Below are 27,913 nucleotides of genomic sequence, written 5' to 3'. Positions count from 1 at the left end.
TTTTGGTGATTGATGACAATGCTTTTGCGGACTAATCGTGTGCATTGAGTGTTTTCAGAGATTCATCCTTTTGGCACGAGACGATTCCCTCCCCTCGGAGCTTCAAGCAAAGACGGTGTAGTCCTTTCGAATTAGTTTGGTGGACTAGTTTCATAGGGTTCACCGTACTATCAAGAGGGGTTCCGCTTTGGAAAGGCTAGGGCGGAATCATCACGTACACTTCCTTTGCTCCCCTCCGAGCCTTTCCGCTTCAATGATGGGCTCGTTCCCCTTCTCAGTGTGCCCTCTCTGGTCCCAGCGGTAGTACCGCGGGCCGGAGCGGTAGTACCGCTTGGGTGCTACAAGCGGTAGTACCGCTCTAGAGCGGTAGTACCGCTCCAGAGCGGTAGTACCGCTGGTAGCCCCCAGCCGTAGTACCGCTGCGGTCTCATGCTAGTACCGCCTCGATTCGAGGGGTCTTTTTTCGTGTCGGGTTTTACGGTACTAGCCGCGGCAATGGGGGCCGTAGTACCGCCCTGACCACCGCGGTAGTACCGCTCTGGGCCCAGCGGCAGTACTGCGAGGGGGAGCGGTAGTACCGCTGGCCAAGCGGTAGTACCGCTCTCTACGGGGCTAAAGTGGGGGGTAACGGTTGGATTGCTCCCCCCACTATAAAAGGGGGTCTTCTTCCCTAAAGTTGACTCACCTCTTCCCCCAAAAGCTCCATTGTTGCTCCAAGCTCCATTTTCGCCCGATCTCTCTCCCTAGCCAATCAAACTTGTTGATTTGCTCGGGATTGGTTGAGAAGGCCCTGATCTACACTTCCACCAAGAGAAATTTGATTCCCCCCACTAATCCCTAGCGGATCTTGTTACTCTTGGGTGTTTGAGCACCCTAGACGGTTGAGGTAACCGCGGAGCCATAGTCCATTGTGGCGAAGCTTCGTGGTGTCGTTGGGAGCCTCCAATTAAGTTGTGGAGATTGCCCCAACCTTGTTTGTAAAGGTTCGGTCGCCACCTTCAAGGGCACCAATAGTGGAATCACGGCATCTCGCATTGTGTGAGGGCGTGAGGAGAATACGGTGGCCCTAGTGGCTTCTTGGGGAGCATTGTGCCTCCACACCGCTCTAACGGAGACGTACTTCCCCTCAAAAGGAAGGAACTTCGGTAACACATCCTCGTCCCCACCGGCTCCACTCTTGGTTATCTCTTACCTTTACTTGTGCGCGCTTATATTGTGTTGTATCCCTTCCTTGCGTGTGTGCTAGTTATTGTTGCATCATATAGGTTCCCCACCTAGTTGCATATCTAGACAACCTACTTTGATGCAAAGTTTAAATTGGTAAAGGAAAGCTAAAAATTGTTAGTTGCCTATTCACCCCCCCCCCTCTAGTCAACTATATCGATCCTTTCAATTGGTATCAGAGCCTCGTCTCTTTAAGGACTTTACCGTCCGAAGAGTATGGTTGATGTCGTAGATGGTGTGGAGGAGCACTCCGGTGTGAATCCGGTCTCGTTTACGGGAGATGGGGGAACCGCGCTCTCTCGTGAGGAATTAAATGTGGCATTGGACACATTGAAAACCTCCATGACTACCGAGGTCGAAAGCATGTTTAATAAATACTTAGAAGGGCTTAAGCTTTCCACCGCACCATTGAAAGTGGGTGATCTCACCAACAAGGTGACGGATGCTACCTCCGACAAAGGGGAAGCTACTAGCGAGAAAGCTCCTTCTTCTAGTGGTAAAAAGGGCACCGGCATCTTTGCCCATGTGGAACCTCCACCTGTCTATGGTGGACCGCTCCCTTCCACTCATTTAAATCATGCCGGCCCGGCTCCTAAGATTGAGAAGAATGTAGATTTTGATTCTTGGGTCTATCGTTTTAAGCGTCATTTAAATCATGTGAACACTAACCTTTGGAGAATCATTGAAGAAGGTTTCTATCCGCATGACCGAAGTAACTTCACTCCTAGAGAAGTTGTGGATCATCAATTCAATGAGAATGCTCTCTTCATCATCCAAGAAGCAATCCCACCCGAAGATCTTCCTCATCTCCGGCCTTACACCGTGGCCAAAGATGCTTGGCTCCAAGTTGTTTCCCTCTATCGGGGAAGCGCAAGCATTCAACGCTCCAACTATGAAGTGGTGCAAGATGAAGCCGATGAGTTTGCAATGAAAGAAGATGAAGAACCTCGTGAGCTTTTTCGGAGAGTAACCAAACTCGCGGTCTCTCTCCGAGATCATGGAAGTAAGGACACGGATGACAATTGGATCAAGCGCAAATTCCTCAAGGCAATGATGCCCTACCACAAAGCCATGTCCTCCGTAATTCGTCAAAGGCCGGACTTCCACACCTTGTCATCAAGTGAAGTGTTGGATGAGTTTGTTGCTATGAGCATCTTGGACAAGACCGCCGACAATGCGGTTCTTCGCTCTCAAAGAGTAAAGAAGCCCAACCTTGCTCTAAAGGCCAAGGTTAGTATGGAGGAAGAGGATGAAGAGGAAGAAGAGGAGGGCAACCTCGAAGATACGAAGTATGCCTATCATGAACACATGGCTCTTGCTTCAAGGCAATTTTGGAGCAAGAAGAACACAAGGCCAAACTTCAACAAGAACAATTCAAGTGGCGCAAAGGGCAAGCAACGAGTGAGGACTTGCTTCAATTGTGGCAATGTGAGCCACTTTGTTGCGGAGTGCCCTTACGAGAAGAGGGAGGACAATGGTGGCAAGCTCATTAGAAAGGACAAGGCCAAGTCGTTCCCCAACAAGAGCAACTTCACCAAGAAGACTCCTCCCAAGGCATTGGTGGTACAAGAAGAGTACAACGAGGATGATGACGATGATGAAGATGGTGAGTCGGTTGCCATGGCCTCCGTTGCCATTGCGAAGACTCCACGGATGTCTCTCTTCGACTCACCCAATGAGAACATCACCGCCAAGTGCCTCATGGATAAAGCCACCAACAAGGTAACCTCCAACATCAAAACTACCATCATTAATCATCCTTCTTCGACGGATAGCATTGATGAACATGAGGGACAAATGTGGAGGAAAATGAGTTTGAGACCTTTATGGGTAAACTCAAGGGTAAATCCAAGAAGCACTTCGTTGCTCTCTTGGAACAACTTGGTGAAGCCAATGACATGATCGAGGCTCACGAAGATACCATCTCTAAGATGGAGGGGCATAGTGGTGACTATGCGGATGAGATTTCGGATCTTTCCAATGCTCTTGACGAAGAGCTTGGTCTTCGTTTGGCTCTTGAGGAGTCATACAACGATGATCATGCTAAGTTAAAGAAAGATCTTGATCATGCTCTTGTTGTGCCTCGTGTGCTAAACTCCGAGAAGGCAAAACTTGGGGTTGATCTTGCTAGACTTAAAGAGGAGTTTGACATTCTCGACAAGGCTCACAAAGTCTTGAAGGGCGTTCATGCTAGCCTCAAGGAGTCTCATGATCAACTCCAAGTAAAGCTAACTAAGGAGAAAGCCACCTTTCCTCATATGGTGTTAATTGATAATGCAAATGCTACTAACCCTTGTTGTGAGCATGTGCATCTTGTTGAGGAGAATGCTAAGTTAAAGGAGCAACTTGAGAAAGGCCTTGTGTCATGCATACAAGGTGAGAAGAACCTCAACGACCTTTTGAGAAACCAAAAGGAAGTTGTGGCCAAGGAGGGGATTGGGTTCGCACCCAAGCCCAAGAACAAGAAGAAGAATGACAAGACCAAACGACCTCCTCCTCTCAAGCAAACTTTTGTGAAGGAGGGAGAGGGTGCTTCCAAGGAGAAGAAGAACAATGCGAAGGGTGACGGTGTCAAGAAGGGCAATACCACCCCATCCAACAAAGCCGGCGACTTTAATCCTTCTTATGTGTTATGCCGTGCTAGTGATGGGCATGTTTATGCCAAATTTGTTGGTTCTCCTCATGAGTATATTGAATGGTCCATTTGGGTTCCTAAGACCCTTGTTACTAACATCAAAGGACCCATTACAAAATGGGTACCTAAAACCAAGCATTGATCTCTTGTAGGTGTTTGCTTCCGGTGGGGGATCATGGTTGCTCGATAGTGGAGCTACAAATCATATGACCGGAAGCAAGGACTTGGTGGTGGACGTGCACAAGATTCCATCTATGCCCACCAATGTCGAGTGGGGTGATGCCTCGTCTTCTAAGGTATTGGGACTCGGCAAAGTTGTCATTTCTCATGATCTCACGATCGAGAAGGTCATGCTAGTTGAGTCCCTTGCATACAATTTACTTTCCGTTCGTCAACTTGCTATCATGGGCTTTGCCACTTTCTTTGATATTGATACCGTGGCCCTCTTGTGGAGCAAGACTCTTAAAGTAGCCTTTGTTGGGCATGTCGAGAACGGTCTCTATGTGATTAACTTTTCGGAGCGACCCACTAAGACCGCGACATGCCTAATGGCTAAAGTTGACGTGGGATGGCTTTGGCATCGCCGTTTAGCCCATGTCAATATGAGATCTTTGCAAAGTCTTCTCAAGGGGGACCATGTCCGTGGACTAACGAACGTTAGTTTTGCTAAAGATCGTGCTTGCAGTGCTTGTATCGAAGGAAAGCTTCATGAGAAGGCTCACCCTCCCACGACTCTCATTTACTCGAAGAGGCCTTTGGAGCTCCTTCATTTGGATCTCTTTGGGCCTCCATCCTTTGATAGTCTTGGGGGTAGAAAGTATTGCTTGGTAATTGTGGATGACTATTCAAGATACACTTGGGTGTATTTCTTCAAGAGGAAGAGTGAGACCCAACAAACCGTCATTGACTTTGCAAATGAAGCCCAACGTCAACACAATGCAAAGATCTTGACAATAAGAAGTGACAACGGCACCGAGTTCAAGAACTACACCTTGGATGAGTTTCTTAGTGATGAGGGGATCAAGCATCAATATTCCGCACCTTACACCCCTCAACAAAATGGTGTTGCGGAGAGGAAGAACCGGACGTTGATGGATGCCGCAAGGACCATGATGGCGGAGTTCAAGTCTCCATACAACTTTTGGGCCGAAGCCATCAACACCGCGTGTCATGCATCCAATCGGCTCTACCTCCGCAAGGGCTTGAACAAGACTCCATATGAGATACTCACCGGTAACAAGCCCAACCTCAAGTACTTTCGGGTGTTCGGGTGTAAGTGTTTCATTCTCAAGAAAGGTGTTCGTTTGTCTAAATTTGAGGCTAGAGCATATGAGGGCATATTTGTTGGTTATGCTACAAACTCTCATGCTTACCGTGTCCTCAATAAATCCACGGGACTTATTGAGGAGACGTGTAACGTGGAGTTTGATGAGAATAACGGCTCCCAAGTGGAGAAAAGTGGCACTTGTGATGTAGGTGATGAAATTCCTCCTCAAGCCATAAGAAGAATGGGTGTTGGTTTTATCCTACCCATTGAGGAACCCCTTGTGGCCGAAGGAGAAGGACAATGGTCCACTCAAGTGGAGCCATCACCAACCCAAGGCCCACACGCTTCCGAAGAACAAAGTGAAGGCCCTCAACCTCATGAACAAGACCAATGGGCAAAATCATGATCAAGACAGTGGAGACACACCAAGTGATGTCCAAGGTCAAGTTCTCTCCTCCGAGCAAGTTCAAGATCAAGAACAAGCTCAAGATGGCGCTCAAGATGATCAAGTGACCGCTCCTCAACTCACCTCCGAGGAGGAATTGGAGCGTCGTGCCGCCAAGATTGCTTCCAAGCTCTCCACCAAGGGTCATCTCATGAAGAATGTACTTGGAAGCATTCAAAAGGGGGTAAGCACTCGTAGACAATTGGCAAACTATTATGAACATCACGCGTTTGTCTCTTGTGTGGAACCCCAAAAGGTATTTGAAGCTCTCGAAGATCCGGATTGGCTCAATGCCATGCATGAAGAACTCAACAACTTCGAGTACAACAAGGTGTGGAGATTAGTGCCAAGGCCAACGGGGAACCACATGTCATTGGAACGAAGTGGATATTCAAGAACAAGCAAGATGCTCATGGGACCATCATCCGCAACAAGGCACAATTGGTGGCACAAGGCTACTCCCAAGTCGAGGGTATCGACTACGGTGAAACCTTTGCTCCCATCGCTCACCTTGAATCTATTCGTTTATTGATTGCTTATGCTTCTCATCATAACTTTCAAGTTGCAACAAATGGATGTGAAGAGTGCTTTTCTTAATGGTCCCATAAATGAGTTGGTGTATGTCAAACAACCCCCCGGGTTCGAAGATCCCTATTTCCCCGATCATGTGTATCAACTCCATAAGGTGCTCTATGGCCTTAAACAAGCCCCACGTGCGTGGTATGAGCATCTTACGGAGTTGTTACAAGATCGTGGATTCGAAATCGGGAAAATCGACCCCACTCTTTTTACTAAGAAGGTCAAAGGGGAGTTGTTTGTGTGCCAACTATATGTTGATGATATTATTTTTGGTTCCCCTAACAAAGCTTTCAATGAAGAATTTGCCGCTCTCATGACCTCAAAGTTCAAGATGTCTATGATGGGAGAGTTGAAGTTCTTTCTCGGATTCGAAATCAAACAAAGAAGAGAAGGAACCTTCATCAACCAAGCCAAATACACTCAAGACATGCTAAAGAGATTCAAGCTAAGTGATGTCAAGCCGGCTTCCACTCCAATGCCCACCAAGTGCCAACTTGACATTGATCCCAATGGTAAAGCGGTGGATCAAAAGGTATATCGCTCCATGATTGGATCCTTGCTTTACCTTTGTGCATCTAGACCGGATATCATGTTGAGTGTGGGAATTTGTGCACGGTTTCAAGCCGCACCTAAGGAAAGCCACTTTGTGGCGGTCAAGCGAATCTTTCGATATTTGGCTCATACCCCAAACTTTGGCTTATGGTACCCAAGAGGAGCAAACTTCAAGCTTGTAGGTTATTCGGACTCCGATTGGGCGGGAGACAAAGTGGATAGGAAGTCCACTTCCGGAGGGTGCCAATTTCTTGGTTGCTCTTTGGTAAGTTGGTCTTCTAAAAAGCAAAGTTGTGTGTCTCTCTCGTCCACCGAAGCGGAGTATGTGGCGGCCGGGAGTTGTTGTGCACAACTCTTATGGATGAGGCAAACTTTAAAGGATTACGGTGTCATTTGTGACAAAGTGCCTCTTTGGTGTGACAATGAAAGTGCCATCAAGATTTCTCTCAACCCGGTGCAACACTTCAAGACGAAGCATATTGAGATTCGGTATCACTTCATCCGGGATCATATTAGGCGAGGGGAGATCGAGCTCAACTATGTCAACACTCATGATAACCTTGCAGATATTTTCACGAAGCCATTGGATGAAGCAAGATTTCGCGAGTTAAGGCATGAGCTAAATATCATTGATTCGAGCAATGTGGTTTGAACCTTTGCACACCCCTCACATTCATCATGCATTCTTGTCTAGGTGTAGGCATGGACATAGGGGGAGTGTTGTTCTCTCAATGAACTCTTCCTCCCCCCATAATGCATAAACTAATCTCACTCTTTCACATTAGCCATTTTTTATGGTACTTGTGCTTCAAAGACGAGTTTTGGTCATGGGCCCAAGGATAATTCTTCGCGGTGCCATACCAATTGACTCAAATATAGGTGGCCTCGGCCACCGCCCTCTCGTGTAGAGGTGTGTGGTTCTTGTTCTCTTGCTGGTGCTCTTGTTGCTTTGTGTTGGTTTTCTATTCTTGCCGTTGTTTCCCTTCTTTTCTTTTTGTGCCATAGGTGTTGAGTCTAGTTTTGAGTTGCGCTGGGCGGTACTACCGCTGTGAAGGCGCGGTACTACCGCTGGAGCGGTACTGCCGCTATACGGGAGCGGTACTACCGCTCATGTGGCTAAGCGGTACTACCGCCAATCACCACGGTACTACCGCGGAGGGGCGGGCCAGGGGATTAAGTCGTGGGCAGGGGTGGTTTCCTCCCCCCCATACCCATTTGCTTCGTCCCCTCATTCCTCTTCCTCTCTCCAGCGCCATCTCACCGCGGGAGGGCTCCGGCGGCCCTCCGTCTCCGGACCGTTCCTCTCCATTTCCTTCGGTGGAGTCGATCCCCACCTCGTTCTCTTGCCATGGATGCCGGTATTGCCCCCCGTTCCTCTTCTCTTCTTGTCTAGTTTTCAGATCTCGCGTTTTAGGGGCAATAGTGGTTGCATCTCTAGATTTTTGGCCAAATCTAGGCTTGAGTAGGTTGGAGAAGGCAACTAGACTCTTTGGATTGATGTTTGGTAGGTTTATTTTTGAATTTGGCATCCCCGGTAGTGCCGGATCTGACCACGGCAGTAGGGATCCTCCGTGCCCCGTCTCGGGCGGTACTACCGCCCATCTGGCGCGGTACTACCGCTGGAGCGGTACTGCCGCTGTGGAGGCACGGTACTACCGCTGGTGCGGTACTGCCGCTGTGCAGGCACGGTACTACCGCCGGATGCCCAGTTCCATCGTTTCCTACCACATGTTGATCCATATTTGTTGTGTTTATTTGGTTTTGATCGTTCCTTCTGGTTGTTTCGTGTGTCCGTGTGTTTGGTTCCAGGTGATGAACATCCTGAGCAGCAAGTCCGCCGTGTCAACCCCGGGCGTTCAACGTCAAAGCGGTACCGCTCATCTGAGCCTGCAGGTGGTTCCTCCAGTGCTCCACCGCCGCCAGTAGGTGCTTCCTCAAGTGCTAATCCTCCTCTCAAGAAGAAGACTGCCAACAGGCCGAAGCCAAGTGGCAAGAAGGTGACTGAGATGACTAGCAAGGAATTCTGGGACAGGCGTCGCCGCAACCCATATGAGGAAGACCAAGAATCCAACCTTGTCAATCGCCCGTTCTGGAACCGGTTTCAGTATGCCACCTACTTTGACGCGATCAAGGCTAAGAAGAACCTCTTTGTCAATGTTCATTCCATCAACACGGATGCTATGGAGAAGGACCCTGAGTACTTTGGTGATGCCCTTCAGATGTGCTCTCAGTTGAACATTCTCAGGATCATGCAGTTCAACAAGGACTTTGATGCAGATTTGCTGGCTCAGTTCTTTGCCACTGTCCACCTAGGAACTGATGAAGACAGGACTCTGACTTGGATGACTAATGGGAAGTTGCTAGCTGTCAAGTGGAAGGCCTTCATGGAGTTTCTTGAGGTGGAAGATCAAGGGCTCGAGACTCCAGTCGGATTTCGTCCTCACCGCAATGTTACCTCCACTCACAAGCAAGCCCTCTGGCCCTACTGTACTCGGAAGGTCATACCTGAGACCAGGAAGGAAACCTATGAGTTGTCTGCCTTTCTGGACATCCTTCACCGTATCTTCCGCGAGACTCTCTTCCCTCGTATCGGGAATCTGGACATGGTAGACTCTTATCTCATGGACATGCTTCTCTTCTGCCAGCGTGAGAAGGAAGCAAACACTGGTGAGTCCCTGGACATCTCTCATGTTATGTGGTATGAACTTCTTGCTGCTATTTCTGAGCGCAAGTGCCCGATTTATGGTCCGTTCATTATGTTGCTCATTGAGAAGGCCTGGAGACGTACCTATCCTGAGGAGCAGCTGGAAACTGGAGAGTTGGTTTCTCATGAGATCAAGCGTCTGTGGAAGAAGGATAATTGGGGCACATCGTTCCTAGATCTGGAGTTCCATCTTCTGCTGCTTCCATGGAGACCGAGGGCGAGGCTGATGCCGATGATGACGATGAGGATTATGTGCCTTCTGGGACAGAGCCTTCTGTGGCAGAGCCCTCTTGGGCAAAGAAGCTCAAACACAAGATGAAGAAGCTGTTCTGCATGGAGTCTCACGGTCAGTACATGACTCATGTGGCTGAGAAGAAGGCAAGGGGACGTCACAAGGAGCTTATGCGTCAGTTGGGTGCGACAGTCACCAGCGGCTCTGAGGGTCAGATCACTGAGGAGGAGGAGTGGATCCAGCAGCACTGTCCGTGGACCGATTCAGATGCCGAGCAGTTTCCGGCCGAGGACGGCGGTGCAGATGATCACGCAGAGTCCTGATGTTCGAGATCCTCAGCATGCTCTCACCTGGAGCCGTAGGTTAGCTCTTTGCCCCTTTTGGTGTCTCGATGCCAAAGGGGGAGAGAGTTTAGGGATTTGCGTCGTTGTGTTGCGAGTGTGTCTTTGTCTTTGTGCTTTCGTTGTGTTTGCTACCTTGTGCTTTGTTTGGTTTTGTGTTCAGTGAGACCTTAGTTCCAGTCATATGGTGTGAGACATATGCTACCTTATCCTTATCATATCTTTATCTATGTCTCTAGTCATTTGGTATCTCATGAGTTGCATGCTTATTATGTTATATATCCTGCTCTCTTGAATCTCGCTTAGGTTGTTGGTCTCTAAAATACACGGGGAGTGTTGATCCTAGTATGTGTGTCGTGCAGTCCAAAGCACTTATCTTGATGGCACACATCTAGGGGGAGCCCGTCTATATTTTAGAGATTTGGGGTTTGCTTATGTCCTTTGTCTTTTCCCGTTTGTGCAAATCCCGTATTGTCATCAATCCACCAAAAAGGGGGAGATTGTAAGGGCATATTTATCCCTAAGATGTTTTGGTGATTGATGACAATGCTTTTGCGGACTAATCGTGTGCATTGAGTGTTTTCAGAGATTCATCCTTTTGGCACGAGACGATTCCCTCCCCTCGGAGCTTCAAGCGAAGACGGTGTAGTCCTTTCGAATTAGTTTGGTGGACTAGTTTCATAGGATTCACCGTACTATCAAGAGGGGGTCCGCTTTGGAAAGGCTAGGGCGGAATCATCACGTACACTTCCTTTGCCCCCCTCCGAGCCTTTCCGCTTCAATGATGGGCTCGTTCCCCTTCTCAGTGTGCCCTCTCTGGTCCCAGCGGTAGTACCATGGGCCGGAGCGGTAGTACCGCTTGGGTGCTACAAGCGGTAGTACCGCTCTAGAGCGGTAGTACTGCTCCAGAGCGGTAGTACCGCTGGTAGCCCCCAGTCGTAGTACTACTGCGGTCTCGTGCTAGTACCGCCTCGATTCGAGGGGTCTTTTTTCATGTCGGGTTTTACGGTACTAGCCGCGGCAGTGGGGGCCGTAGTACCGCTCGTATGCGGTAGTACAGCCCTGACCACCACGGTAGTACCGCCCTGACCACCGCGGTAGTACCGCTCTGGGCCCAGCGGCAGTACCGCGAGGGGGAGCGGTAGTACCGCTGGCCAAGCGGTAGTACCGCTCTCTGCGGGGCTGAAGTGGGGGTAACGGTTGGATTGTTCCCCCCACTATATAAGGGGGTCTTCTTCCCCAAAGTTGACTCACCTCTTCCCCCAAAAGCTCCATTGTTGCTCCAAGCTCCATTTTCGCCCGATCTCTCTCCCTAGCCAATCAAACTTGTTGATTTGCTCGGGATTGGTTGAGAAGGCCCCGATCTACACTTCCACCAAGACAAATTTGATTCCCCCCACTAATCCCTAGCGGATCTTGTTACTCTTGGGTGTTTGAGCACCCTAGACGGTTGAGGTCACCGCGGAGCCATAGTCCATTGTGGTGAAGCTTCGTGGTGTCGTTGGGAGCCTCCAATTAAGTTGTGGAGATTGCCCCAACCTTGTTTGTAAAGGTTCGGTCGCCGCCTTCAAGGGCACCAATAGTGGAATCACGGCATCTCGCATTGTGTGAGGGCGTGAGGAGAATACGGTGGCCCTAGTGGCTTCTTGGGGAGCACTGTGCCTCCACACCGCTCTAACGGAGACGTACTTCCCCTCAAAAGGAAGGAACTTCGGTAACACATCCTCGTCCCCACCGGCTCCACTCTTGGTTATCTCTTACCTTTACTTGTGCGCGCTTATATTGTGTTGTATCCCTTCCTTGCGTGTGTGCTAGTTGTTGTTGCATCATATAGGTTGCCCACCTAGTTGCATATCTAGACAACCTACTTTGATGCAAAGTTTAAATTGGTAAAGGAAAGCTAAAAATTGTTAGTTGCCTATTCACCCCCCCCCCCTTCTAGTCAACTATATCGATCCTTTCACCATGCCCATCCATTACCAATACATATTCCATCTGTCATCATACCATGTTTTTCCACTCAAATGGTGTTCTTGTGCATCAGACATCAAAAAGGAAGAGGGTGATTGCCGAACCTGAAGGAGCACCAGCAAAGTCCTTGAAAAACGTGGTGGTGCCGGAGAAATCAGACAGCACCCCACTTATATTGGCTGTACAACCAGTGACACAAAACGTAGGACCGACTCCAGCAGACTGTACCCATACTTCACTGGCCACACCACTAGCCCCACTACACAGGACTTGCACTCCAGCAAAAGGTATACCGATTTCATTTGCCATAGCACCAACTGTACCACAGAAAAATCCCACTCCAGCAAAAAGTACAACAAGTCCACTGGCCGAAGTCCTATCCCAACTGCAGAGACGGCCAATTCCTGCAGATTGGAACCCCATTCCCAGTTTAGAAGACAATGCTTTCAATGTTGTTAGGGACTACGTGCATATATTCCCATCATGGGAAGATTATTGTGAAGACAAACACCATTTTCACATCTTCCTGTCCAAGTTACGTGTAAGTGCTATTATTCATGGTTATTATTTTCCTGTTTTCTGCTGACTGAACACATCAATGATTTACATTACATTGTTGTAACTAGGCGAGGGTCAATCTGGATATTCATGACGAGCAAAGCTTGCTTGTGCTTTTCAAGGAAGCATTGCAGCAGTATCGGTGTTACCTGAGGAAATCACACTTTGATGGCAAGTCTATAATTGAATTTCCGGTGAAGTCTCCTGTGCTAAATTTAGAAGACATTGAATGGAAAAACCTTGTTATGCACTAGTCTCGTTCCCAGGATGAGGTACTGTCTATGAAATCACATGACAATTTGAACTTCTACTTTTCCGCATGTACCTTACGGATCTTTTTTGCAGGAAATCTGCTCGAAGAAGAATTCCAGTTTGACAAGAACGACGGGATATCGCAAATATGCTGCTCACTGCTTTGCTCTTGTTAGTACCTGTTGTCCTGTATCACTGTACTTGCATACATACCTGGTTCATTATGTGACAGCAGTATGCATGATAGCTTGCTTATCAATTGTTCGCTCCAAATTATTTGATCTGTATGAATGGTTACATTAGTGTAGAATATATCCAATGCCAATGTTTTTTTAGCTCTGCATTGTTCTTGTAAGTACATCCTATCCTTTATCAGTGTACTTATAATGACAGGTAGTTGCTCATGTACCATCACTCTGCAGCTTATTTTCCTTTGCCCTCCATTTTCTACACATCAGATCTATATTTACTCTTACCATAAGGTTGGTACTGAAGAAGTTTAGCTGTGCATTGCTCTTGGCTGTACCTTTTGCCTGTATCGCTGCACTTACATTTATAGCTACTTGGTTATGTAGCATCACTCTTCATCTTATCTTAAATATTCTCCATTTTTTCGTATATTATCACATCTATATTTACTCTTAACAAATGTAGAATAAAGGCAATGCTTTTGAAGAAGATTCTGTGGTAAACTTCTTGAATTGCCCCCCCCCCCCCCATCAGCATGGACAAGGCCTTTATAGAGCCTGTCTTCACCAATAATGTAAGTTTGTCCATCTCAAGCCTTCAAACTTTGTTGTATATATTTGGTTAGGCGTGACTGCAACAGTTGTTTATTTTTGGTGTTTGCATCAAATTGCTTGTTTAAAGTTTATTATGTAGTTCATAAACAAAAGTTTGTCCTTTCTCAATTTAAGTTTTCAGTTGTACAACCAAGTTCCTTCTTCATACCATGTAAATTAAACTATATAGAGCAAGTGATCTTCTTTTGCACTGCATGTATGCTTCTGTTCTTCATCCGTAATCCAGTGGTGTGGTGAACCTACCCACTACAGCACAATTTCATATTCTGCAATGTCTTAACTATGAACAATGTCATATCATTCTACTATTATTTAAACCGTCTCTTTATTTGCCAATTCTAAATGGTATAAATTGACAGCACACTAACCATTGATACTTATGAGTTCTTGATCTGTAATCCAGTGGTGTCGTGAAGCTGCCAACTCCTTCACAATGTCATTTCCTGCCATGTCTTGACCTGAACAATACCATATTGTGTTAATGCAATTTTAAACTATGTCACTTTATTCGTCGGTAAGAAATGTGATGAATTGTCAGCAGTGATACTTTTATGTGCAAAACCTTTCATCTGTCTGCTTGTTTATCTTTCAGAGTGAGGAAGATATAAGTGTTGAACAAGCGCAGTCTCGTCATCTTGCTCAGCTGCTTGCGCTGCAGCTCCCCAGTAACCTTTCTTGAACTCTATTGAAGTGTTGTCGGTTTTGTATATAATTTTGTCGGCGTGTTTATTTGCACTGGTGGCGATCTTTGATGCCCAGTGTATGTAATCTGCTGTCTGCTTGTGCTTTATTATCATAGTGGCAAACTTTGATGCCCAGTGGATGTAATATGCCGTAATTTCTTTATTCTATAGTCTAGGTTTTTTCTTATTCACGATGCTGCAGTTATTTTGCTGTATATATATCCTGTCTTCGCAGTAAACCGGCCAAACCGTAAAATTACGGTACATAATCGGGTCGTCATGCAATCACGATGTAGGTTGGGCCTAAAACGTGCCGAACAGCTCACGGGCCGGCAGCAGCCCGAAATGAACCCCGGCCCATGATTGTGCGAATCAAATCACGGGCTTTTAACAGGCCAAACTTGTCTCGGTCCTTGTTTGGCCCAATCAGATATCGGCTGCGAGCAGGCCGGATGCAAACCGGGCCGTAGTTAGGCCCAACTATATGACGGGCTTTTAACAGGCCAAAAATAATATAGGGTCGAAATGTTAAACGGGCCCTTAACAGGCCAAAACTAATATCAGGCCGAATTACTAAGTGGGCCTTTAGCAAGTGGGCCCAAAAGCATAGTGTCCAGTTGATGGGCCGAATCTGATATGGGCCATAATTGAGCCCAAAGCCTCTTAAAGGGTCGGACCTGATCTGGGCCGTAATATGGCCCAGAACGTGGTAGGCTTTTAACGGGCCGGATCTCATATGGGCCACTATTAGGCCCGGAGCGTGGCAGGCCATTAATGGACCGGATCAAATATGGGCCGGCATTTGGCCCAAAACAGGGCAGCCTGTTAATGGGCCAGCCTACTAGGGTCCTCAAAATCTTGTGGGCCTACAGCTGGGCCGGCCCATTAATGTCGGCGAAATCTTGTGGGCCTTTAGCTGGGCCGGCCCATTATGATCCGCAAGAATCTTGTGGGCCTTTACCTGGGCCGGCCCATTATTGCACACAAAAATCTTGTGGGCCTTTACCTGGGCCAGCCCATTATGGCCCGCAAAATCTTGTGGGCCTTTAGCTGGGCCAGCCCATTATGGTCCACAAAATCTCGTGGGCCTTTAGCTGGGCCGGCCCATTATGGTCCGCAAAATCTTGTGGACCTTCAGTTGGACCGGCCCATTTAAACTTGATGGGCCGGTCCATGTGTCAACATATCATAGGCGCGTCTCGCCCATTGGATGAGTGACACCTGCGCCAACACGGACCTGACACGTGTCTCCTCCATCCAATGATGATTTTACACGTGGAAAATCCCCATTGGTCGGGGCTGTTAACGGGTTATCGGATCCAAAACCCGACCCGATAGCTTAACGGCGTTCCGTTACGGTGGATGCCATGTATCGGTCACCCTTGACGAAAGCACTTCTGTGACGCGTGATTTATCGTCATGGAAGTGGACACTTCCGTGATGATAATTTTGGTAATGTCATGGAACACTTCTACGACAGCACAGGTATGACTATCTTGATTCTGTCATAAATTTGTCATGGATGTACATGCATGACAAAAACGCGACCTACTGTGACAAACACGTATCATCACGGAAGTGTATTTTTTTGTAGTGTTAATGCTTGTCACTTTTGGGCCCGGGTGCCATGAACTCAGATCTGAACCGTTTATGAATTCATCACTATATCCATGTTTTAGATCCGACCTTGCAAGTTATAGTCACCTACTATGTGTTATGATCCGGCAACCCCGGAGTGACAACAACCGGGCCAACTCCCGGTGATGACTGTAGTTTGAGGAGTTCATGTATTCACTATGTGTTAATGTTTTGTTCCGGTTCTCTATTAAAAGGAGGCCTTAATATCCTTTAGTTTCCAACATGGACCCCGCTTCCACGGGAGGGTAGGACAAAAGATGCCATGCAAGTTCTTTTAATAAAGCACGTATGACTATTTACGGAATACATGCCTACATTATATCGATGAACTGGAGCTAGTGCTATATCGCCCTAGGTTATAACTGTCACATGATGAATATCATCCAACAAGTCACTGATCCAATGCCTACGAATTTATCTCATATTGTTTCTGCTAAGTTACTACTACTATCATCACTGTTACACTTGCTACGAAATTACTGCCATCACTGCTACTGTTACCGTTGCTGTTGTCATTACTATCAAAACTATGAAACTACTTTGCTACTGATCACTTTGCTGCAGATAATTAATCTCCAGGTGTTGTTGAATTGACAACTCAGCTGCTAATACCTTCAAATATTCTTTGGCTCCCCTTGTGTCAAATCTATAAATTTGGGTTGAATACTCTACCCTCGAAAACTGTTGCGATCCCCTATACTTGTGGGTTATCAACTGTCAAAGGCCCATAAAGATTAAAGAGGCCTAGAAAAATAGTGCATGCGATGGATCTGTTTTTCCTTTATTTATTTATTTTGCTTGATTGTTTTGATTGCACCTACAGAGATTGAGTGCATGTTGGTTACATTACAAGAATAGGTTACATCGTTTGAAATTACACAAAAATTGATATTGCCACCAAGAAGTCAACAATTACCGTTCATACAACGGGCTACCCTTCAAAAATTATCTTTATCCTGCCAAATGGCCACAAACTATTCAAAAATTAGCTTCTTTTTGTTCATACAATATAGGTATCCTACAATATATATGGGCACCAACAATTCAGAAAATTAGCTTCTTTTTCTTCTTCTTTTCAGCATCAAGATGGCTCATCTTTCCAGCTTTAATTTCCTTTTTGACACCTCAACTAGTCCATTAGCCGCCCATGCCAAAACTTGGAACCAATAAAACCTATAATATAAGGGCGAAAATTAATTTCATCATACCAAATGGCCACAAACTATTCAAAAATTAGCTTGCTTTTGTTCATACAATATACGGAATAGGGCCACCAACAATTCAAAAAATTAGCTTTTCTCCTTCTTCTTTTCAACATCAACATGGCTCATTTTTCTAGCTTTAATTTCCTTTTTGACACTTCAACTAGTCCATTATCCGCGCGTGGCAAAACTTGACCCTAAAATATAAGGGCCAAAATACAAATATTACACAAGATGAATGGGCTACCTCCAACCATGTTTACAAGGCTAACCCCAAAACTTGCTGGTTTTCATTGAAGGATACCCTTTCATTGATTGATTTAGTAGAAGGGCTCGGCTATGGCACCATATCCATGTAGCGATATCTCACGTCAAATAAGGGTACAACCAACGACATATAAAAGTAGCAAGCAACACACATATAACCAACGACATATCAGATAAGGGTAGCAAGCATAACATAGTTCTTAGGGTTCCCAACATGATATAACACGACAGAGATAAAAAAGTTCACGGTACAACCAACGACATAATTAAGATAGAAATATATAAAAGATAAAAATCCCTAACACCCTAGGGCAAGACAAGCTTCACGAGACCGGGCCTTCACCACCATCTTCACTGTGCCTCCTCTTCACTGCTCCTCCTCCATGTCGTCCTCGTCGAGGTAGTAGGGGAGGTTGTGCATACCGTTGTGGGTGGGGAAGATGTTGTTGAAGTCTGCGAAGATGTTGTAGGTGGTGAATGCGATGAACTCGAACCCACGCCAAAACACCTTGCCGAGGAGGTAGTACGCATCAAATCTATTGGTGAAGTTGACGATGAGCCCTATCGGTGGAGTGCTGGAGTTTGGACGCACTTCCTCCAGTCGGCACATCACCGGCGAGCCCGCCGGGAGGTGGGCGAAGCCCGCACCGAGGAACCACTGGGCAACTCCTTTGCACCCCTCCAGCGTGAGAACGCCCACACGCGGAGTGTCGTCTCCATGACGACCCCGGCGGGATACCGCCTCTCCGGCACGGTCGGTGGGAGCTCGAAGGTGTGGCCATTGTACTGCATCCTCGCCTCGCTTTGAGAGTGCTCTGGGTTTGGGTGAAGAAAAGAAGGGGCGGCGCAAATGGAAGGAAAGGGATGGGTGGTTTAAATAGGGAAAGGGGAAGGGAAGGGGAGTGGCACCGGCCGCGCTTTGGATTTGCTACGTTCAAATGAGTCGCGTCGATCGATATGCCACTTTAATTGCCAACAGGTTTTAATTGCCATGTTGAATAGATGCGAGTGGATTGAAAAGTCTGAAACGATGCTCTACATCGAGGAGACAAGCGTGCGAGATGAGACGAACTAGCAGCTGCGACCATCCCTGCGTCTGTGGCGGCTCGCTTGAAGAAAGAGGCCGGTCAGCGTCTGTGGCGGCTCGCGTGGAGAAAGAGGCCGGTCAGCACATCGTAGCGGCGGGCATCGGTGCATGCAGGCAGGCTAGCTACGTGCATGCATGGCAGGCTAGCTCAACATGTCGTGCATGCATAGCAGGCTTCTGTCGTTGCGGCGCACGCAGGGCCCAATAGTCTAACTACGGCGCAACGGACGAACAGCGGCACCGTTCGACACGGCCCCAATTGTCAGGTCCAATGGGCGACATAGTCCAGCGCGGACCCACTCGTCAGAGTTAACGGTCAAAGCACTGACTCGACGGCATCCACCGTTTGTGACCATTACTGAGGGTTTCAGACAAGAGAGTGGGGAAAAGTGAGCAAATGTTAAGAGCGTGGGGATGAATGAGTATGGCTAAGGAACCAGGGGCACAGATGTAAAAATCCCTATGCATAAATTGATCAAGTCTTTCACATTAGCCATTTTTATGGTACTTGTGCTTCAAAGATGAGTTTTGGTCATGGACCCAAGGTAAAAATCTTCGCGGTGCCACACCAAATTACTCAAACATAGGTGGCTTCGGCCACCGCCCTCCCTTTTGGGAGGAACTAGCTCGAGTTGGTTCTATCTAGTCTTCGGGACTTTGATTGTGTTTGGTGTCACTCCAGATTTGCTCTTTTTGTGCTTGAAGTTTTGATCTTGGAGTGTCACTTCCCTTTGTGCTAGTGTTTTGAGTCTCCATCCCAAGCCATCTCATCTTCAACCTCTCTCTAGTTTTCTTAAGCCACTTCCTTCACCTTGATCTTGCTTGCTCTCGCCTGCACGGTACTATCACTATGGTCCGGGTGGTACTACCGCTTGGCCCCACGGTACTGCCGCTGGAGCGGTACTACCACGGCCTCCTGCCGCTTGGTAGTACCGGGGCGGTACTACTGCCCTGAGGTGGAAATGGGGGTTATGAGTCAGGGCAGGGGGAGTTCCTACTCCCCATACCCATCCGTCTCTCTCCCTTGTCCTCTCTCACACAGGCGATGAACAAGCTTCAGGGGATCGCCTCCGGGCCACCGATTCCAGGCCGTCTTTCGCGATTCCGACCGGTGGGATTGATCCCCACCATCTCCTCTTGCCATGGACGCTGGTATTGCCCTTGTTCTTCTCCCATATGGTTCTATTTCTTGAATCTAGGTTTAGGGCACTACACGTTGCATTCGTCGATTTTTGGTCAAATCGGGACATGAGTAGGATGTGGAAGACTACTAGAGTAGGTGGACTGAAGTTTCTCCCGCGAAAATTTGAATTTGGCGCCTCCGGTAGTACCGGATCTCATCACAGCAGTTGTCAGCCCGTTGACCTTCGCCTCGAGCGGTACTATCGCTTGTAGGCGGAACTTCCGCTTTGAGGCACGGTACTACCGCCTAGAGCAGTCAACTTTAAGTTTTCTCCTTTCAAAACTTCAATCTTGTTTATCTCTTTTTCTTTGGCTTCTGCAATATGTTTACTCTTGTTTTTGCCTCGTGGTCTTGTTGGTCTTAGGTGGTGGTACCTCCGGGCATCAGGCTCGTCGCAAGAATCCAACTCGTTCAGGTGGATCCAAGCGCTACCGTTCAGCTAATGTGCCAGAGAGTGAACCCATTGAGCAGCCCTGGCAGAGAGTGAAGGTGATGGCATCAAAGAACAAGGGAACCGAGACTCCAAATTCTGTGCCAGGAAAGGAGTTCTGTCTCGCTCGTAAGTGGAATCCGTACTATATGCCTCAAGAACCTTCTCTTGCCAATCGCCGTTTCTGGAACAAGTTGCAAGAGTCTATCTATCATGATGTTCTAAAAGGCAAAAAGAACATGTTTGTCAAAGTCAAGTCAATTGGTCTCACCCACATGGAGAGAGACCCATACTATTTTGCAGAGGCTCTGCAGAGGTGGGAAGAGCTAGATATCAAGCGGATTATCACCTTCAACAAAGACTTTGATCCCGAGCTTGTGGCTTAGTTTTATGCCACGGTGCATTTTGGGCATGATGAGGCAAGGACTCTCACCTGGATGACTAATGGAAGGCGTCCGTCGGCTCAATGGAAGGACTTCATGGAAAGCTTGACACTAATCAGGGGGCCCAAAACCCATCTGGGTTTCGTCCTCACGAGGAGGCTGCTGCTACTCACAAGGCTGCTCTCTGGCCCTTCTCCACTCGAAAGGTCTCTGGCACTGGGAAGGAGTCCTATGAGCTGTGGCCCTTTCTTGATATCATGCATCGGATCTTCCGGCAGTCTTTGTTCCTCGCATTGGGAACTTCGATATGGTGCATTCTTATCTTGTGGGTCTCCTTCTATTCTGCCAGAAGGAGAAGGGCTCTCCAGAGGTGTTGGATGTTTCTCATGTTATGTGGTCCGAGCTTCACTCAGCGGTGGTGGAGTGTAAGTGCCCATCTATGGGTCTTACTTGATGCAGCTCATTGAGGACACTTGGAATGCTGCATATCCTACGGAGGCTCCTCTCACCGGGGAGATGGTCTCCCATGATGTTGTTTAGCCGAGACAGAAGGAAAAGTGGGGTTCCTCTGCACCGGTGCCTCCAGAGACTGAGATATTTGGGTCTGAGGATGATGGTGACTATGATGGGCCAGATTATGAGCCATCGACTGAGGACCCATCTTGGCCTAAGAAGCTCCGTCAGAAGATGAAGAAGCTATTTTGCTTTCAAGCTAAGGGTCGGTACAAGGCTCATGTGGCTACTAAGAAGGCCCCAGTCGAGACAAGGCCATCATGAGGCAGGTTGGCCTTGAGGTCTCTAGTGGCTCCGAGGACAAGATCACAGATGAGGAGGCTTGGATTTCTCATAACTGCAAGTAGTCTGACTCCGAGAAGGAAGCTGAAGATCCGTTGCATGCTGCAGAGGAGTCTGAGGAGGAGGAGCACAATTGGTGATGACGTGGAGTGTTGCTACCTCCTCGTCTTAGCGGTACTCTTTGCCCTTTTGGTGTCTCGATGCCAAAGGGGGAGAGAGTTTAGGGATTTCCGGAGTCATGAGTGCGTCGTATTTGCTTTGTCTGCCTTTCTCTCTCGTGAACTCTTTTATCGTTTGCCTTGGTTTGTGTTAGTGAGCCCTGGAGACTAAATCATATGGTGTGAGACATATGGTACCTTATCCTATCTTTATGTCCAGTACTTCGTTAGTCTGTGAGATATCTTATGTTTATGCCCTTATCTTTTTGCTCACATGCTAGCCCTTGCATCCTTATCCATCTCTCTTACCTTGTTGATGCAAGTTTTGCCTGTCTATAAAATATAGGGGGAGTGTTGATCCTAGTGTGTGTGCTTTGCATTCCATAAGCATATCTAATTAGTGCACACATCTAGGGGGAGCCCGTCTATATTTTGTAGGTGTTGGGTTTGCTTATTATCTAGTTATATTCGTTGTGCAAATCCTGTGTTGTCATCAATCCACCAAAAAGGGGGAGACTGTAAGGGCATATTTCTCCCTTAGTGGTTTTGGTGATTGATGACAATACGTTTGCGGACTAATCATGTGCATTGAGCATTTCAGATATTCCACCATAAGGCACAAGATGATTACTGCCCCTCACAGCTTGTTACTGAAGACGGATTATTTTCCTTTGTTTCATTTTTGGTGGACTTGAGTCGTAGGATAAACCGTACTATCAAGAGGGGGTCCACTTCGGAAAGGTTTGGGTGGAATCATCACGTACACACTCATATTGCACCCTGGTCATCTTTCTGCTTCTTTGGAGTAGTCCCTCTGTTTTGCAGAAGAGGTTGTGGAGAGCTGCCAGCGGTAGTACCGCGGGTGGCAGCGGTAGTACCGCTTTTAAGGAGTAGTTCCTCTGCTAGTTCCGCTTGTACTACCGCTCTCTTCTCGGGTCTCGTTTTTTCGTGTCGGGTACTATGGTAGTCCAGCGGTAGTCCCACTCTGTAACACCCCGGTTGTAACTTTCCATATTTGTAACTCCAACTATTGCCATTTTCTACTATGTGTTATGATATTCCCTTCGTGGTCGGGTTTTGTTTTCGTTTTGCTTTTTGTTCATGTCATGCATCTCATATCATGTCATCATGTGCATCTCATTTGCATACGTGTTCGTCTCATGCATCCTACCATTTTCTCCGTTGTCCGTTTTGCAATCCGACACTCCCACATGCACCGGCGCACCCCTCTTGTTTTTTTTGTGAACGGGTGTTAAACGTTCTCGGAATGGGCCGAGTTTTGTCAAGTGGCCTTGGTACACCACCGGTAGACCACCTGTCAAGTTTCGTTGCATTTGGAGGTTGTTTGGTGCTCCAACGGTTAACCGGGCAACCGCAAAGTCCTTTTGGGTGTTGCAGCAAAACCCCCCTCCAATCAGCCCAAAACTCATCTAAGTCACTTCCATGCTCTAGGTCGTTCGATCACGATCGTGTGGGCGAAAACCGCACTCCATTTGGAGTCTCCTAGCTCCCTCTACCTATAAAACACCTCCCCCTCCGAAATCCGGGTCCAAACCCTAGCAAATCGCCCCTCCGCGCGTCGAACGCGTCCGCCGCCGCCGGACGAAAGCCGCGGCCGCCCTCGCCCAACCGCAGCGCGCCATGTGGCCCCGCTCCGTTCCCCGCGCCGCCGGCCCGCCAGGCATGTACGCCGCCCCCGCGGCCCGCGCCTCGCCCGCAGCGCCCGCGCCTCCTCCCACGGCTCCCCGCCCCGCCGCCTCGCCGCCGTCCACCGCCGCCCTCCCGCACCGGCCGGCGAGCCGCCGCCGCGCGCCCCGTCGCCGGCGCCGCCCGCGCCCGCACCCGAGCCGGCGAGCTCCCGTGCTCCGCCGCCCGTGGACGCCGACGCCTCCGGCCGCTCCTCCCGCGCCTCACCAACCTCCCCGAGCTCCGGCCTCCTCCACTCCGAACTCCGGCGAGGTCACTCCGGCGATCCTCGAAGGCAGCGCCCGATCTGGATCTGAAACCGCGCGGTTGACTTTCCCCTTCCCTCTAATTTCTCCAAGTCCCAGAGATTTGACATTATATGCTCCTGTTCATTGCATCATAACCCTCTGCATACTGCTCTGTTTCGTGTGTGTAATATATAGAAATGTTCGTATCTAGATGCTCTTCATTTTGTTCCATTGTGCCATGTTCATTTGAGTCCATCTTGATGCCCAAATCTCTGGTGCAAGAGTGCTATATGCTGTTAACTGTTGTTACTTATCAGAACTTGAGGATTTGTTATTTTTGGTGCATTTGATGTGTGCATCTTATGGGCATGAGCTCTACATGTGTTTTGATGTATGCCATGCCATCTTTACAGAGGTGTATGCCATGTATTTTTGTGATCTCTGTGGTGACTAGCACAAGCATACAAACTAGGCTTCGTGATGTTTCTGATTTCAGGGACTTAGTAATTTTGCTAAGTCTGTGACTGCTGTTATAGATATAGTTGTTCTTTATCCATCCATGCCCCTGTTTGCAATTATGTTGTGCCCTAGAATGTCTCAATCTTGCTCTACTTTTGGTATAAAATATTTCTGGCAGATTGTTTACGTGATATTCAATTTGGCCAAGGTTGTTGTAGTTAATCCATACATGATATGAACTTGATCTTGCCATGGATAGCTTCATGAACATGCCATCTTGCTGTAGGTATGCTTGTTTTGTCATGCATTGCTTTGTGGTGAGTGCATCAAGCTCACAAAGATGCCTTCATATTACTGTTTCTGTCATGCTCTGTTTTCTGCCAAGTATGAAACCTGTTAACGAAACTTGCTATGTTTACATGGGTGCCATCATATCTTCTGATCCTTTTTGGCTCATGGTCAGTAAGGGACATTTGTTATATGCTTTTATTAGATTCATTCCATGCCTTGTTTTGATATGTTAAGTTCACTTAGAATGTTGATTGCTTGCTCTGAACATTGCTACCTGATGCTGTTTCTGCCATATCCAGTAATTTCACTAAGTCTGTGAACCTGTTATCTTTTGCACTTCTGCCATGCTTGTTTGAACCTGTTATGTTGTGATCTAGACGTAGCTCAGTGTTTATCTTTTGTCAAGCATCTTCTGTAGATTACTTCTGTATGCTTTGTTGCTATGTTGGAGTGCTTTGGCATAATTACTTGGTGTATTTTAAGTGTTATCATGCTGTTAATCGCAGAATCGTGTCATTCTTGTTTTGCTTGCCATTTGCAAACCGTGCATCCGTTTCCGGTGATCTTTATATCGATTTCGACCGAAATCATCTCATCTTTCGAGTGGCATACTTGGTTTGCCAAGTTACTGCCTTGTTCATCATTTTTCTTCCGGAGCACGCATATGCATCGCATATCACATCTCGCATATCATACATGTTTTGCATCATGTTGCTTGTGCATTTCCCATGATTGATTGTGGTTCCGTTGCTTGTGTTCTTGTTGTGGGTAGAGCCGGGAGACGAGTTCGTGAGCGAGGAACCTGTTGAGTACGCTTACGAGGATCAAGCTTTCGACAACTCTGAGAACCTTGCAGGCAAGATGACCATACCCTCGAAATCACTTCTATCTTTGCTTTGCTAGTTGTTCGTTCTATTGCCATGCTGCGCTACCTGCCACTTGCTATATCATGCCTCCCATATTGCCATGTCAAGCCTCTAACCATCCTTTCCTAGCAAACCGTTGTTTGGCTAAGTTACCGCTTTTGCTCAGCCCTTCTTATAGCGTTGCTAGCTGCAGGTGAAGTTGAAGTTTGTTCCATGTTGGAACATGGATATGTTGGGATATCACAATATCTCTTATTTATTTAATGCATCTATATATTTGGTAAAGGGTGGAAGGCTCGGCCTTATGCCTGGTGTTTTGTTCCACTCTTGCCACCTTAGTTTCCGTCATACCGATATTATGTTCCTTGAGTTTGCGTTCCTTGCACGGTTGGGTGATTTATTGGACCCCCTTGACAGTTCGCCTTGAATAAAACTCCTCCGGCAAGGCCCAACCTTGGTTTTACCATTTGCCACCTAAGCCTTTTCCCTTGGGTTTTCGCGAGCCCGAGGGTCATCTTTATTTAAACCCCCGGGCCAGTGTTCCTCTGAGTGCTGGTCCAAACTAGAGCCCTTTGCAGCGCCACCTCGGGGAAACTTGAGGCCTGGTTTTAGTTGTACGGACTGCTCATCCGGTGTGCCCTGAGAACGAGATATGTGCAGTTCCTATCGGGATTTGTCGGCACATTCGGGCGGCTTTGCTGGTCTTGTTTTACCATCGTCAAAATGTCTTGTAAACCGGGATTCCGAGACTGATCGGGCCTTCCCGGGAGAAGGTTTATCCTTCGTTGACCATGAGAGCTTATAATGGGCTAAGTTGGGACACCCCTGCAGGGTATTATCTTTCGAAAGCCGTGCCCGCGGTTATGAGGCAGATGGGAATTTGTTAATGTCCGGTTGTAGAGAACTTGGCACTTGACTTAATTAAAATACATCAACCGTGTGTGTAGCCGTGATGGTCTCTTCTCGGCGGAGTCCGGGAAGTGAACACGGTTTGAGTTATGCATGAACGTAAGTAGTTTCAGGATCACTTCTTGATCATTTCTAGCTTCACGACCGTTGAGTTGCTTCTCTTCTCGCTCTCACTTGCGTATGTTAGCCACCATATATGCTTAGTGCTTGCTGCAGCTCCACCTCATTACACCATCCTTTCCTATAAGCTTAAATAGTCTTGATCTCGCGGGTGTGAGATTACTGAGTCCTCGTGACTCACAGATTCTACCAAAACAGTTGCAGGTGCCGACGATGCCAGTGCAGATGACGCAACCGAGCTCAAGTGGGAGTTCGACGAGGAACGTGGTCGTTACTATGTTTCTTTTCCTGATGATCAGTAGTGGAGCCCAGTTGGGACGATCGGGGATCTAGCATTTGGGGTTATCTTATTTTCATTTGGATTTTGACCGTAGTCGGTCTATGTGTGGATTTTGGATGATGTATGAATTAATTTATGTATTGTGTGAAGTGGCGATTGTAAGCCAACTCTCGTTATCCCATTCTTGTTCATTACATGGGATTGTGTGAAGATAACCCTTCTTGTGAGAATACCACAATGCGGTTATGCCTCTAAGTCGTGCCTCGACACGTGGGAGATATAGCCGCATCGTGGGCGTTACACACTCGGTCACTTCCGTGGAACCTCGTTTGACCCAGCAGAACAAGCAGTAGTAGGAGCGGCAGTAGGAGCGGTAGTACTGTCTCAAAGCGGTAGTTCGCCCTACCACCGCTCGGTGCTCTTCTCTCCCCTCAGGCCTCTATTTTCTTCAGCGACAATATGGTGTGGTAGTTCCGGCTCTAAGCGGTACTACCGCCCCCTGGGGCGATAGTACCACTGTGGTCGTACTACCACAACCCTGCTACATATGCTCTGTAGCATTGCAACCCCGGCGGTAATACTGCTAGGGAGAGCGGTAGTAACACTCCGGCGGGACTAATGGCTCCTGGCCATGTGCCATTGCACTTACTACTGGTGTCTACCGCCTGGGCGGTAGTGCCGCTCCTGGAGCGATAGTACCGCTTGTGTGCGGACTGAGGACTGCATAACGGTTGGATTTGTTCCCCACTATATAAAGGGGGTTTTCTTCCCCAAGAAGACTCGCCTCTTCCTCCCCAAACTCCATTGTTTCTCCAAAGCTCGTTTTCGCCCGATCTCTCTCCCTAGCCAATCAAACTTGTTGATTTTCTAGGGATTGGTTGAGTAGGCCCCGATCTACAGTTCCACCAAGAGAAATTTGATTCACCCCACTAATCCCTTGCGGATCTTGTTACCCTTGGGTGTTTGAGCACTCTAGACAGTTGAGGTCACCTCGGAGCCACATTCCATTGTGTTGAAGCTTCGTGGTGTTGTTGAGAGCCTCCAATTCGGTTGTGGAGAGAGCCCAACCTTGTTTTTAAAGGTCCAGTCGCCGCCTTCAAGGGCACCACTAGTGGAATCACGACATCTCGCATTGTGTGAGGGCGCGAGGAGAATACGGTGGCCCTAGTGGCTTCTTGGGGAGCATTGTGCCTCCACACTGCTCCAACGGAGACGTACTTCCACTCAAAGGAAAGGAACTTCAGTAACACATCTTCGTCTCCCCCTGACTCCACTTGTGGTTGTCTCTTACCTTTACTTTGTGCAAGCGTTACTTGTGTGGTATCCTTTGCTTGCTTATGTTGCTTGTGTTGCTAGCATCATGTAGGTTGCTCACCTAGTTGCATACCTAGATAACCTATTTGTTGCTAACCCTAAATTTTTTAAGAAAAGTTTAAAATTCGTAGTTGCTTATTCACCCCCCCCCCCCTCTAGTCAACCATATCGACCCTTTCACCAAGCATGGTGAAGTGTCATGTAGTCGGCGTTCACACGACACCACTAGAGGAAGAACAACATAACACATCATCAAAACATTGAACGAAACCAACTTTTCACATGTTTACTTATAATAAGACTTCTCTCATGCCCTCAAGTACAAACAGAACTACTCACAAATCATATTCA

Source organism: Triticum aestivum, chromosome 6D (genome assembly GCF_018294505.1).
Source record: "Triticum aestivum cultivar Chinese Spring chromosome 6D, IWGSC CS RefSeq v2.1, whole genome shotgun sequence".
NCBI classification, from domain to species: domain Eukaryota; kingdom Viridiplantae; phylum Streptophyta; class Magnoliopsida; order Poales; family Poaceae; genus Triticum; species Triticum aestivum.
The sequence above is the reverse complement of the archived record's forward strand: the minus strand, read 5'-3'. Positions refer to the sequence as shown.